The sequence below is a fragment of the Sesamum indicum genome, linkage group LG3, assembly GCF_000512975.1.
Source record: "Sesamum indicum cultivar Zhongzhi No. 13 linkage group LG3, S_indicum_v1.0, whole genome shotgun sequence".
Classification (NCBI taxonomy): Eukaryota; Viridiplantae; Streptophyta; class Magnoliopsida; order Lamiales; family Pedaliaceae; genus Sesamum; species Sesamum indicum.
Window position 1 is genome coordinate 4,104,964 of NC_026147.1, and position 11,562 is coordinate 4,116,525.

Sequence of the window (11,562 nt, forward strand, 5' to 3'; positions counted from 1 at the left end):
GTAGTTGAGGACTCGGTGGTTGTTCCCAATGAAGATTTAGAAGAACCAGTAGCAACACGGAGGACACAAGGCAGAGCATTGGATAATGTAGGGACGGAGTCACTGGTTAGGAGATGATCATGAACCACTTTCAGATTGTTGTCAAGGTCAGAAAAGAACTTCGCCACCATAAAATCTTCCCACTGAGTCTTTTGAATATGAGTATCACAACACAATAGGTGATATAATAGAATCTCATCAGATGTCCCCTTTAATGAGGCAAAATAGATGAGAACTATATGACCATCGTGTTTGATGGAAAAGTTTTTCATATAGCTCAAAAACACGAGATATGTTTTTCTCATGAGAATACATTTCATGTAACGCATCCCACATTGCCTTAGCAGAAGTTAGAAACAACATTTACACTAACAGATTCCTTCATACTATTTAGAAGCCAAGTCCTGACTAAGTAATCAACTTGCTGCCAAGTAGAGAAAGTAACATCAGTAGAGGTGGGTGGAGAAGTCGGTATATGCTTTAGTTTATTTTGAGTGCCTAGCAACAACTTAAAGGCTTGAGACTAGAGGATATATTCTGACTATTTAATTTAACAGTGGTGTTAAAAGTATTTTTTAGTTCGACAGTGGCCATTAGCAAAAACAGAAGAAACATACAGACATGTAGAGTGAGTAGAGAACAAATCTTAGGGTAACATCTCAGTCACAAATAAGCAAACTGTAGATCTGATGGAAGAGGGAAAAGAAATAGTGGAGAATGGGGATTGGCGGTGCCTCAGGGCTGACTCAAAGCAGGAGCGCAGACAGAGGTGCTCATGCCGCTGCCTTTCGGTTAATTAGATAACAAGCAGTGAGAAAAACATCTCCTAATAAAACTTAGGCATGCAATTGTGCCATATAGTCCGAGCAACATCTAGAGATGGTGATGATTGCGTTTTGCTACACCATTTTGTTGAGAGGTATATGAGCAAGAGGTTTGATGTAAAATGCCATTGGGATCACAATAGTCCAAAACTACTTTATGGACAAACTCAAGAGCATCATGAGCACGAGATATACGAAAATTAACCGAAAATAGGGTTATCTCATTATAAAAGGAAGTGATGGTAGTAGGGACCTGAGATCTATCCTTGAGTAAATAGACCCAAGCCATTCTAGAGTAATCATCAAGAAAGGTAATAAAGTACCGAAAACCACCAATAGACTCAATACGACATGGACCCTAACAATCAGAATGAATTCAAGTAAAAAGAGAGGAACTATGTTTGTCAACACAAGGTGGAAAACTAACACGATGGTGCTTTTCCCAATTCACATGACTCACATTCTAAGCTAGTCGACTCAATAGGTAAGACTTTCTTTATGGTAGGTATAGACAAATGTCCCAAATGAAAATGCCACTAAAGAGAGAAAACAGAGATAGAAAGACCACAAGCATCCACAAGGTAGATGTATCTAGAAAGTACAGACCACCATGCTCATGATCGCCACCAATTGTCCTTTATGTTTGTAGATCTTGGAACACACAGTAAGAAGGTTATTGAGCAACTGTGTATTTTGGTAAGTTGACTAACAGAGAGTAGATTAATAGGAAACTTTGGGGCAAAGAGAACATCAGCGAGGGTAAGATGGTTTGTGGGATAAACTGTAAGCCAAATTTAGGAGAGTAGGAACCATCAATCAGGTGAATGAGGAGGGAAGTATGAGAAATAGATAGAGAGGAAAAATGAGATCGATTACCAATGAGGTGTATAGTAACACCTGAATCTAGCATCTTAGACCCACCGTGAGATGCAACAAAAGCACTCGAAGAGGAAACTGTGGCTGGGTAGCTCAATTAGCAATAGTGCGATAGAGCAGCTGCTCATATTCCTCATGATTTAGGGTAACTGAGTTTGACTCGTTCGTAGAAGGCTCTGGTGCTTCACGCTCTCCACCATTGTTAATTGTATAAAAACTATTATGTTTGTGATACTTTAGCCAACATTTTTCAGATACATGATTGGTTTGACCATAATGGTGGAGTAACGAGAGTTAGTAGAAGTGTTGGAGCCTCGACCACGACCACCACGACCATGGGAAAAACCGTGAACTCGGCCACGAACTGCCATGGCCTAGGATTCAATGGTTGTTCTCGATGAAGATTCAGAAGAACGAGTAGCAACACGGAGGACATGACAGAGCATTGGATAATGTAGGGACATAGTCACTGGTTAGGAGATGATCGTAAACCACTTTCAGATTGTTGTCAAGGCCAGACAAGCACTTCGCCACAAAAAAATCTTCCCACTGAGTCTTTCGAGTCTGAGCATCACAACTTAACCGGTGATATAACAGAATCTCATCAGTTGTCCCCTTTAATGAGGCAAAAAAAGTCGGGAAAAGTACGGCCATCTTGTTTGAGGGAAAAGTTACTCATAAAGTTCAAAAACAAAAGACATGTTCTTCTCATGAGAATACATATCATGTAACGCATCCCAAATTGTCTTAGGGTATAAAATAAATCTTAGGGTAACATCTTAGGGAAGAGAAAAGAAAAAAAAATAGTTGAGAATAGATCACTTAGGCAATGACCTACTGGAGAACGGTGGATTGGCGGTGCTTTAGCGATGATAGCGAGGCGCAACTTAAAGCGGGAGTGTAAATAGAGGTGCGTGCGATTGGGATAGCGACATGAGCAAAGGCCCTTGGGAGCAGCGGAGCGAGCATAGGCTCTGGGGAAGGAGCCATTGGAGGGAGGCTACAGAAGCACAAACATTGGAGCGCAAAAACAGCGAGGCACGGCATGACGGTGCAAGTGGCGGAGGTTAGGGGTGGCAGCCGAGAATATGGGATTTTGAGTAATTAGGGTTTAGGTTTCTCTCCTCTTTTTTTTAAAAATATATATATATATATATATAATTAAGTATATATATATAATTTCTCTCAATCCTCTTTCTTTTTTTTTTTTTCACAACTTGCTCTTGTACCATATAGAAAATATAAAAAAGAAAAAAAATTATAGTGTATATTATTGATTATTGCACTTCTATATATAATGGTGAATTAAGTGATAACTATAATTTAGTGGACAACCTCAAAGATACCTACCCCAAACAAATAAGAAAAGTCATGTACAAATAAGAAAGATATTCACAAATTCTAAATAATCTAACAAGTTTGAAAAACTATCTCGAGCACTTGGGAGGACAATAGAGATTTCTTGTCCCATGGATTTCCAAAATCTTGTAGGTAGATTTGAGCGCATACTCTCCATGTATGGGTGTAAATGGGTAGGGTAAGACCCTGCCTAGACTCATAATATAATATAGAGACCTAGGCCCAAACCTAATAGATATTCTTAAATTCCGACCTAGACCCAGACCCAAACCCATTAAAAAATATAGAATGAGTTTCGGTTAGATCTCTACCCATCAATATCCATGGGTTTTTATACCCAATTTAGATCCAAAAACTGTCTATTTCTTTTTTCCAATTCAATTGATTTTTTCGCCGTACCAAAAGTTCAGTTAACCAAACTTTCGGTACGTCCAGTTAATCGAATTGAATACCCCTACGATCTACATTTAATTAAATAAATTTAAAAAATTTAAGAAACCATAACATTATCTATCGTTTAATTCTTTAACCATGCATATCTTTTAAATAATAAATAACTAAAAAGAATTGATTATATAACTATATTATCATACTAGATATATTTGTTAATATCTTCATAGGCAATATTGTTTGTATGGAGACTTGAAGTGATTAAATTAAATTTTAAAATTTTATAATATTAAATTAAATTACTATTAAATATGTAGATTTGATATTTTCATATTATGTTGTAAATAGTATAATAAAGGATATATTTAAACAATTCTATCGAAAAAGAGTTATTTCTGAATTGGTCTCAATATCTAAATTTATTGATAAACTATGGAAAAAAAATAAAAATGAAAAGAAAGAAATTTAAATTAATTAGTAAATCTGAAAAAAAAAATTAGTCTGAGTCTAATCCTACTCAAAAACTGAATGTTGGTCGGGTCTAGAGATGCATGCTGTTGAGACCCATGGCTCTTGAGTTGACTTTAATGAAATGGGAAAATCGAACCTGACCTGACCCTACCCATTGAGAGGCATATCTCCATGCTATCTTCAGATGTCAGTTCAATATGCCTTGCTGAAGCAACATCAAGCTTAGAGAATCTTATAGCTCGGAAGATTTTTTCTGGAAGCTCAGACTCACTTTAACCCTCAATAAGAAAAGCTAGATCAACAGTAAGTGTTGTCAAGTACCCAAGTGCCAGGTGAACAACAGCAGTTGCAACCATTGAAGATCCAATATCTATGTCAACTTCTATAAAGTTTTGTCCTACACAATACTTGGCAGAAAGTGATCGGCCAATAATGCAGATAGCCGGCTCGCCAACTGCTTTTTTCACAGCCTTTGGCAATGTTGGCTATGATTTTTAATCTTGAAGTCATAAATCCTTCATCACCTTTCAGGAATCGACTAATCAATGAATCGTCCCAGTTAGGTTCCATAACCATAACGTAGGCAACAACACTGTAGTTATCTTTTACTTGGGACTTGTAGATTGAAAACCCAAACAAAAGGTTTATGACCGTTTGAACATTCCTCTTCAAGAGCTCTCTGGACACGATTTTTAGGACCTATTTCGCAGCTCTGAAATCCTGGTTGGTCTTTAATCCAGTTAAAACCTCGTGGCTTCAATAGAAAGTCTCGACCAGGGTTCTTGACCTTTGTTTTTAGGTATTGTGGTACTCTAACAAAGAAAGCGTTTCCGGGAGGAGAAGTCGAACCATATGAATAGTCATCTGGCTGAAGATGTGGAACTGGACCTCCTATCATACTCAACCCACTCATGCTCCTTATTTGCCACAAGCTTTGCCATACTAAAACAAAATCACCTGTCCAGAAATTCATAGTCATCAGGAAAGAGGGAATGATGGAATAAACAATTTGCAGCAAGCAAACTTAAAAGGAAACTTTATTCAGATGGCAAGTGATTTAACAGTTGCATTAGGAAGCAAAGAATATTGACTATAACCAAGCACGTGAGAACGAAGCAACAAAGATCAGCAAACTAATCAAAATACCACGGACAGAAACAACCAGAAAGCAATGGGACAATTATCAAAACAAGAACCATTAAGGGTGAAAACTTACACAGCATACCAAACTATAAACTTTTTGCCTTGATTCAATGTTAACACCACATGGAGAGAAAGTTATTACTGTTCTGTGACTTCCTTTCCTTGCACATCATCCTGGCATTTACAACTGCGTGAATCAATTCCATTGACATCAAAAGCACGTTCAAGCAAGAGAACTAGGAACATGTTTCAAACAGTTTGCTTTAGTATATTTATCATACATACCAATTTTGCAAGATCAACCACATATATAGTATCAGCTACATTCAGGCCCACGTAAGCCTTTTGGCAGAAAATACCTCGATAAGAATGGACCACAACTTTCACCTGCACGAACGCAAGCATGTTATTCCAGGTGCATGAGAGTTGTTTTATCCCACAACTCTGTTTTAGATAGTGAAAGTTCTATTTCAGGGGTGGGGGTTGGGGGGAAGGGGGTGGGTTCGTTAGACCTTCCCTTGATAGCAAACAAAGGAACATTAGCATGCATTCAAAGGGGACAAAGAACTTAACTTTGGATTATATTGACGCAGGCAGTTGCTTTTTCAGTGGAGATCTTGACGATAAAGCAGAAAAGCAAGCAGTTTCAATTATTTATTTGATTGGATCTACAATTGCTAGCCTAAACTGCCATTTCCAATAAGTAGATTTGTTTTATCTTTGATGAGGTCTAGCTGAATAGCAGTGAAATAAACAGAAAGAAACCCACCAGCTGCAACTGAATCATGAATAGCAGGAGACCACGGTGCATGGAGTGCACAAGAAGAACGGCTGCACATGTCAGCAACCAGGCATTTGGAGCTATGCCATCTTTTTGTGAGCTCATAGTAGAGAGATCTCCAAAATGTTCCATCTCTTGTTAAGAGTTCCATAGATATTATTATTTCCACTCAAGATGTGAGGAAGGTAAAGAACTTCTTCTCAGTCGACGATCACAGGATAATCATCCTCTGTAATGGTTTCTCTGGTTCCATCCAATCAACTTCCTCCTGAACATTAGTTAAAACCTTATCATAATCAGCATTCTTTAGTCAGTCAGCACACAGGTTGAATTATCCATCAAGGTCAAGGTTTATGGTCCACCAAGAAATGGGGAATCAATAATTGATGCAGCAGCAGCAAGAAGCATAAATTTCTGCAGAACAGGAGGATTTTACAAGATACCTGAAGTAATTTTAGCATGAGTCATATTACTCTCCAAATTCTGGGCAATATCAATCATCCCTTGGGCACGACAGGCTTGAATTATTGTGGCAAAGGTTACATTATCTGGTTTACATCCACACCCCTCCATTGCCATTAATAACTCCATCATCCTTTCTACCATACCGGCATTGCCATAAGCATTGATGATACAGTTAAAAAAAGGTGTATCAAGTATCACGTCTGAATTCTCCACTTGCCTTAAGATTGAATCAACTTTGCCCAAGAGCCCTGCTTTAAGTAATAGAATTAGGCTTCAAACCATGGTGTTTCATTTTCAGGAACATCTCATCCATCTTCTCGATATTCCCAGCCTTTCCAAATATCTCAATTACTATATTGTAGGTAACAATTGTGGGAGAAAAGAATCTCTTCTTCATGAACTCCATAACAGATCCCATTTTTTGGTACAAGCCAGATTTCCCATACGATCTGATCAGAATATTATATGTCATTATGTCAGGCTTCAATCCCATAAGCTGAAACTCATCAAACCACTTCTCCATTTCATTAATCCTTCTGCATCCACCGTAAGCTCCAACTACGGAGTTAAAAGTAAAAATATCTGGAAAACATTTGCCACTTTGAATCATGTCAGTCAATGAGTTCTCCATTAATTCAAAACACTTAGCTTTTCCATATCCATCAATTAGGATATTATATATCACAGTACTACATTCAATTTCTAAATGTGACATTTCCTCTAGAATCAGCCCAATCATATCAAAGTGATGGAGTTTAATGCAATATTTAATAAGGATAGAGTACGTAAAAGCATCAGGTTTGCAATTGTTGACGGACTTCATATCTTCGACAATACTAAATGCCTTGTCAAGAAGGCCATTGAAGGCATAGGCACCCACAAGTGCTGTGTAAACATCAACCGTAGGTTGGAGGCTGTCACAGAGCATGGCCTCAAAAAGCATACTAGCTTGATTTGGCTGCTTGCATTTGCCAAGCATCACTAGCAGCTTAGCATATGTCTGAGATCTTGGCTCATACCAATGTTGTTGACGTAGAAGATCGAATATCTACAAACATGAGAAACAAATTTTATAGTCAAAGAAACAGGCAACATTTATACACTATCCACATTTCACCAAATTTTTATTCAGAAATTTAACACTACATGATTGACTTGTACACAAAGAGGAGTAAACAAAAACCACAATCTCTTGGATTAAACTATGAAGCAAATTTTTTCAAGCTAAAGAAATTCATCTACACAAATAAAAAAGAAACTCTACTTCATGTAACAAATCTTCTCTATCAAAAGCACAATATTAAAAACGTAGAATTTATCATTGGCAGCTTGGCAACATTTATGAATCCCAGAAAACTACACACAAAAGAGAGCAGTTAAAACCTTCCTGCAAGAAACATCATGCTTCACAATCCCAGAATCCAAAACACCCAGAAAAGAACAAATTTTTAAATGTATACACAGGCATTCAAAGCACAAGTATTTTCTTAAACATATCTCAAAGTTCCATCAAACACAAGACACTGAAAATTCACGCAAAACTTCGGTTGCCGAAAAAGGAGGAGCATGTTGAAATTTTTAAAGGTTTTCTTGAAATTCAAAGATTTGGATGAGGGAGGAAAAATGAATTTTGATTTACCGCAGCACATTTGGACTTAGTCTCATTTCAATATTCAAATTATTGCTTTAATCAAAATCAGCCTTCATTGTTACTGTTTCAAATTTTATTTGGATTGATGGCAATTCTTTATTCCCTCGGCCGTTCATGGATATTAGTGCTGTAACTCACAAATTGAAATTGAAGGCCATAATGGCCGATTTCAATTTTTGCATTAATTGGGAAGAAATGGCCCCTCTATATATAGCTGAAATTTGTCATTTGAGAAAACACACCAAAAACAACAAGCTCTCATTTTGAGTTTTCTCAAGCTCTCTCTTTCGGCTTCTATATTTTGTTTAAAGATTTGAGTCTCGTGTTTCAATAAGGTTCTGAGTGTTGTTCGAGGTGTTCTTCGGTATAGTGCTAAAACCGAAAGAACTGTAACCGTCTTATCCTGGAAGAAATTACGTTGCACCTGGTGCACTGCTGATACGGGGCGTATATTTTCTTCAAGGCAAGCAGCTATTCTGCGATTCGGTTAAGTTAACGACTTTAACTGGACTGAGAATTGTTACGATACAATTCCCGTTGTAAGTTTTCGATTTAAATTTCTTGTCGTAAATAGCGTTTCTAATTGCGTTATATTACTTACTCCAACGTGGCTTTATTGCTTTTGATTTCTAAATCCGATTGAAATATTTCAAAACATTATTTCGATTACTTGAAACCAATTATTTTTTCCAACAATCTTGAAGAAAATATACAGGTTTTGAAAAATCGGATTTTGTCGTTGGAACTGTTTTGGAAAACGCTATTTGCAAATTCTTTATTTGAAACGTTACTTTTAGTTTCCTAAAACTAAAGATGGCCGAGCCGATTTCTATTGCAATTTCGATCACACAAAAGGTCGACTTGACCGGTTTACCGGACAAGTTTTCGGGCCAATTCTTCAAATGCTGGCAACAACGAATGAAAATTTGGTTGGCGATGAAAGGACTTTTGTCAGTGATTCAGGTGATCAGACCTGAACCTACTGATACTGATCCCAAAACTGCTGAGATAGCGCAGTGGACAGAAAGGGATCAAATAGGCAGAGGAGCGATTTTGTCAGCCCAGTCAAATACGCTCTTCGATGTCTACTGTTCCGATTCTTACACTGCTAAGTCTCTGTGGGATGAATTGGACCGAAAATATAATACTGAAGAGCAAGGGCTCGAAAAGTATTCTGTTTCCAAGTTCATGAGGTATCAAATGGTTGAGAACCGGTCTGTAGCTGAACAGACTCATGAGATTATCAACCTTGAGCATGCTCTGGCTGATGCTGAGATGAAGCTTCCCGAGAAGTTTCTGGTCATGTCCATAGTGGACAAATTTCTCAAATCCTGGGAAAATTTTGGCATGACACTCAAGCATCAGAAAGGGAGATTGTCTCTGGATGATCTTATGATTGCTATCAGTATTGAGGAAGAACATAGAAATCAAATGCACAAGATGCCTGTTGAACATCAACTAAAGGCCAATCTTATAGTGGGGAAATAGAAAGTGAATAAGATTAACTCGAATTCGAAAGCCATCAATAAAAGCAAGGCCTCCAAAAATAAGAAACCAAAAGCAAACAAACCATGCTGGAACTGTGGGCAGGTTGGACACTGGGCCAAGCTTTGTCCTAATAAAAAGGCCAAGACTGACAGTTGTCATGTCAACATGGTTGTGGGAGGTTCTAGCGGAGCTAGCACCTCAGGAGCAACTGATGGGTATGTATCTGTACAACCCGAACTCTTGACTATTTACGAATCGTATGATTGATTGATTGACACTGGAGCGAATGTGCACGTTTGTGCTGATAAATCTCTCTTTGTGTCTTATCAGGCCATCAGTGGAAGGACAGTAAGCATGGGGACTCCAGTACAGCTGAAGTACTTGGGATAGGGAGCGTGGACTTGAAGTTTCCTTCAGGGCGCATTCTGTCGCTGAAAAGAGTTCATCATGTACCCACTATCAGAAGAAACATTATTAGTGGTTCTGTAATAGTTAGGGAGGGATATGAATTAGTTTTTAAATTTAATAAAGTTGTAATTCAACAATTTGGTATTTTTATTGGTAAAGGCTACTTAGACGATGGCTTGTTCAAAGTTCGAGTTGATAATAATAAAATTGATGTTTCTGATTCTATTATATTGAATGTTGAATATTCTACTCTGTGGCATAGTATGTTAGGTCATTTAAATTTCAATTCGATCAAACGAATGATGAATTTGAATTTAATTCCTAGTCAAAATATTGAACGAAATCACAAATGCCAAGTTTGTGTAGAAGCTAAACAAGTTAGGAAACCCTATCAGTCAATTGAAAGGGATTCGGAAATACTTGATTTAGTTCACACTGATATTTGTGAGTTCAATGGAGTTTTGACCAGGGACCACAAACGATATTTTATCACCTTTATAGATGATTGCAGTAGATACTGTTATGTGTTTCTCATGAAAAATAAAGATGAAGCCTTAGACAAATTTATTTTGTTTAAAAATGAAGCAGAAACCCAAACTGGTAAGAAATTTAAAAGACTAAGGTCCGATAGAGGAGGAGAATATGAGTCGAGTAAGTTCAATGAATATTGTCAAACTTTTGGCATTATTCATGAAGAGACTCCTCCTTATTCCCCTTCGTCTAATGGAATGGCTGAACGAAAGAATAGAACATTCAAAGACATGATTAACAGTCTCCTACTAACCTCTGGGTTACCAAAGTATTTGTGGGGAGAGGCTTTGAATACGGCTTGCCATATTCTGAATAGAGTCCCTCTAAAACACAATACGAGTACTCCTTTCGAGTTGTGGAAAGGTAGGAAACCAAGCCTGGAATACTTTTGAGTGTGGGGGTGCCTAGCAAAAGTACTAGTCCCAGAACACAAACGAAAGAAATTGGGTCCTAAGACTGTCGATGCTGTGTTCTTGGACTATGTGGAGACAAGTTATACCTTAAGATTTCTGATTATTAAATCAGAAATTCCAGGCATTAAGGTCAACACAATAGTCGAATTTCGTGATGCTGTATTCCTAGAAGATGTATTTCCTTTAAAAACAGGAATACCTTCAAATGTTTCACTTGATGATTCACTTGCCTCCACATCTATTCCTGAACATGTGGAAAAGATGTCAAATATGGGGGTTAGTTCTAGTAGTTCTAATCAGACTCATGAGGAGTCAGATGAACCTAGACGGAGTAAGAGAGCTAGGGTCGTCAAGGATTTTGGAAGTGACTTTGTTACTTACAACATCGAGGATGATCCGATAACTTTCAAAGATGCTATGCCAAGCAGTGGAAAGAAGCTGTCAAAAGTGAGATGGACTCCATTGTTTCTAATGGAACATGGGTGCTAGTCGATCTCCCTCCGGAGTGTACTACTATTGAATGTAAGTGGATTTTTAAAAGGAAACTGAAACCTGATGGGACCATAGATAAGTTTAAAGCCAGATTGGTGGCTAAAAGGTTTAAACAAAAGGAAGGAATAGACTATTTCGATACCTATTCTCCGGTAGCTCAATTGACTACAATCTGGGTGCTTATAGCACTTGCTTCGGTGTATAATCTCCCGATTCATCAGATGGATGTGA

General features: G+C 37.7%; 2 pseudogenes; both read right to left on the reverse strand.

Annotated features, from left to right (window-relative positions):
- LOC105157407 lies at window positions 3,956-6,006 on the reverse strand (annotated as a pseudogene).
- Window positions 6,020-11,562, reverse strand: part of LOC105157408 — an 8,833-nt pseudogene continuing 3,290 nt past the window's right edge.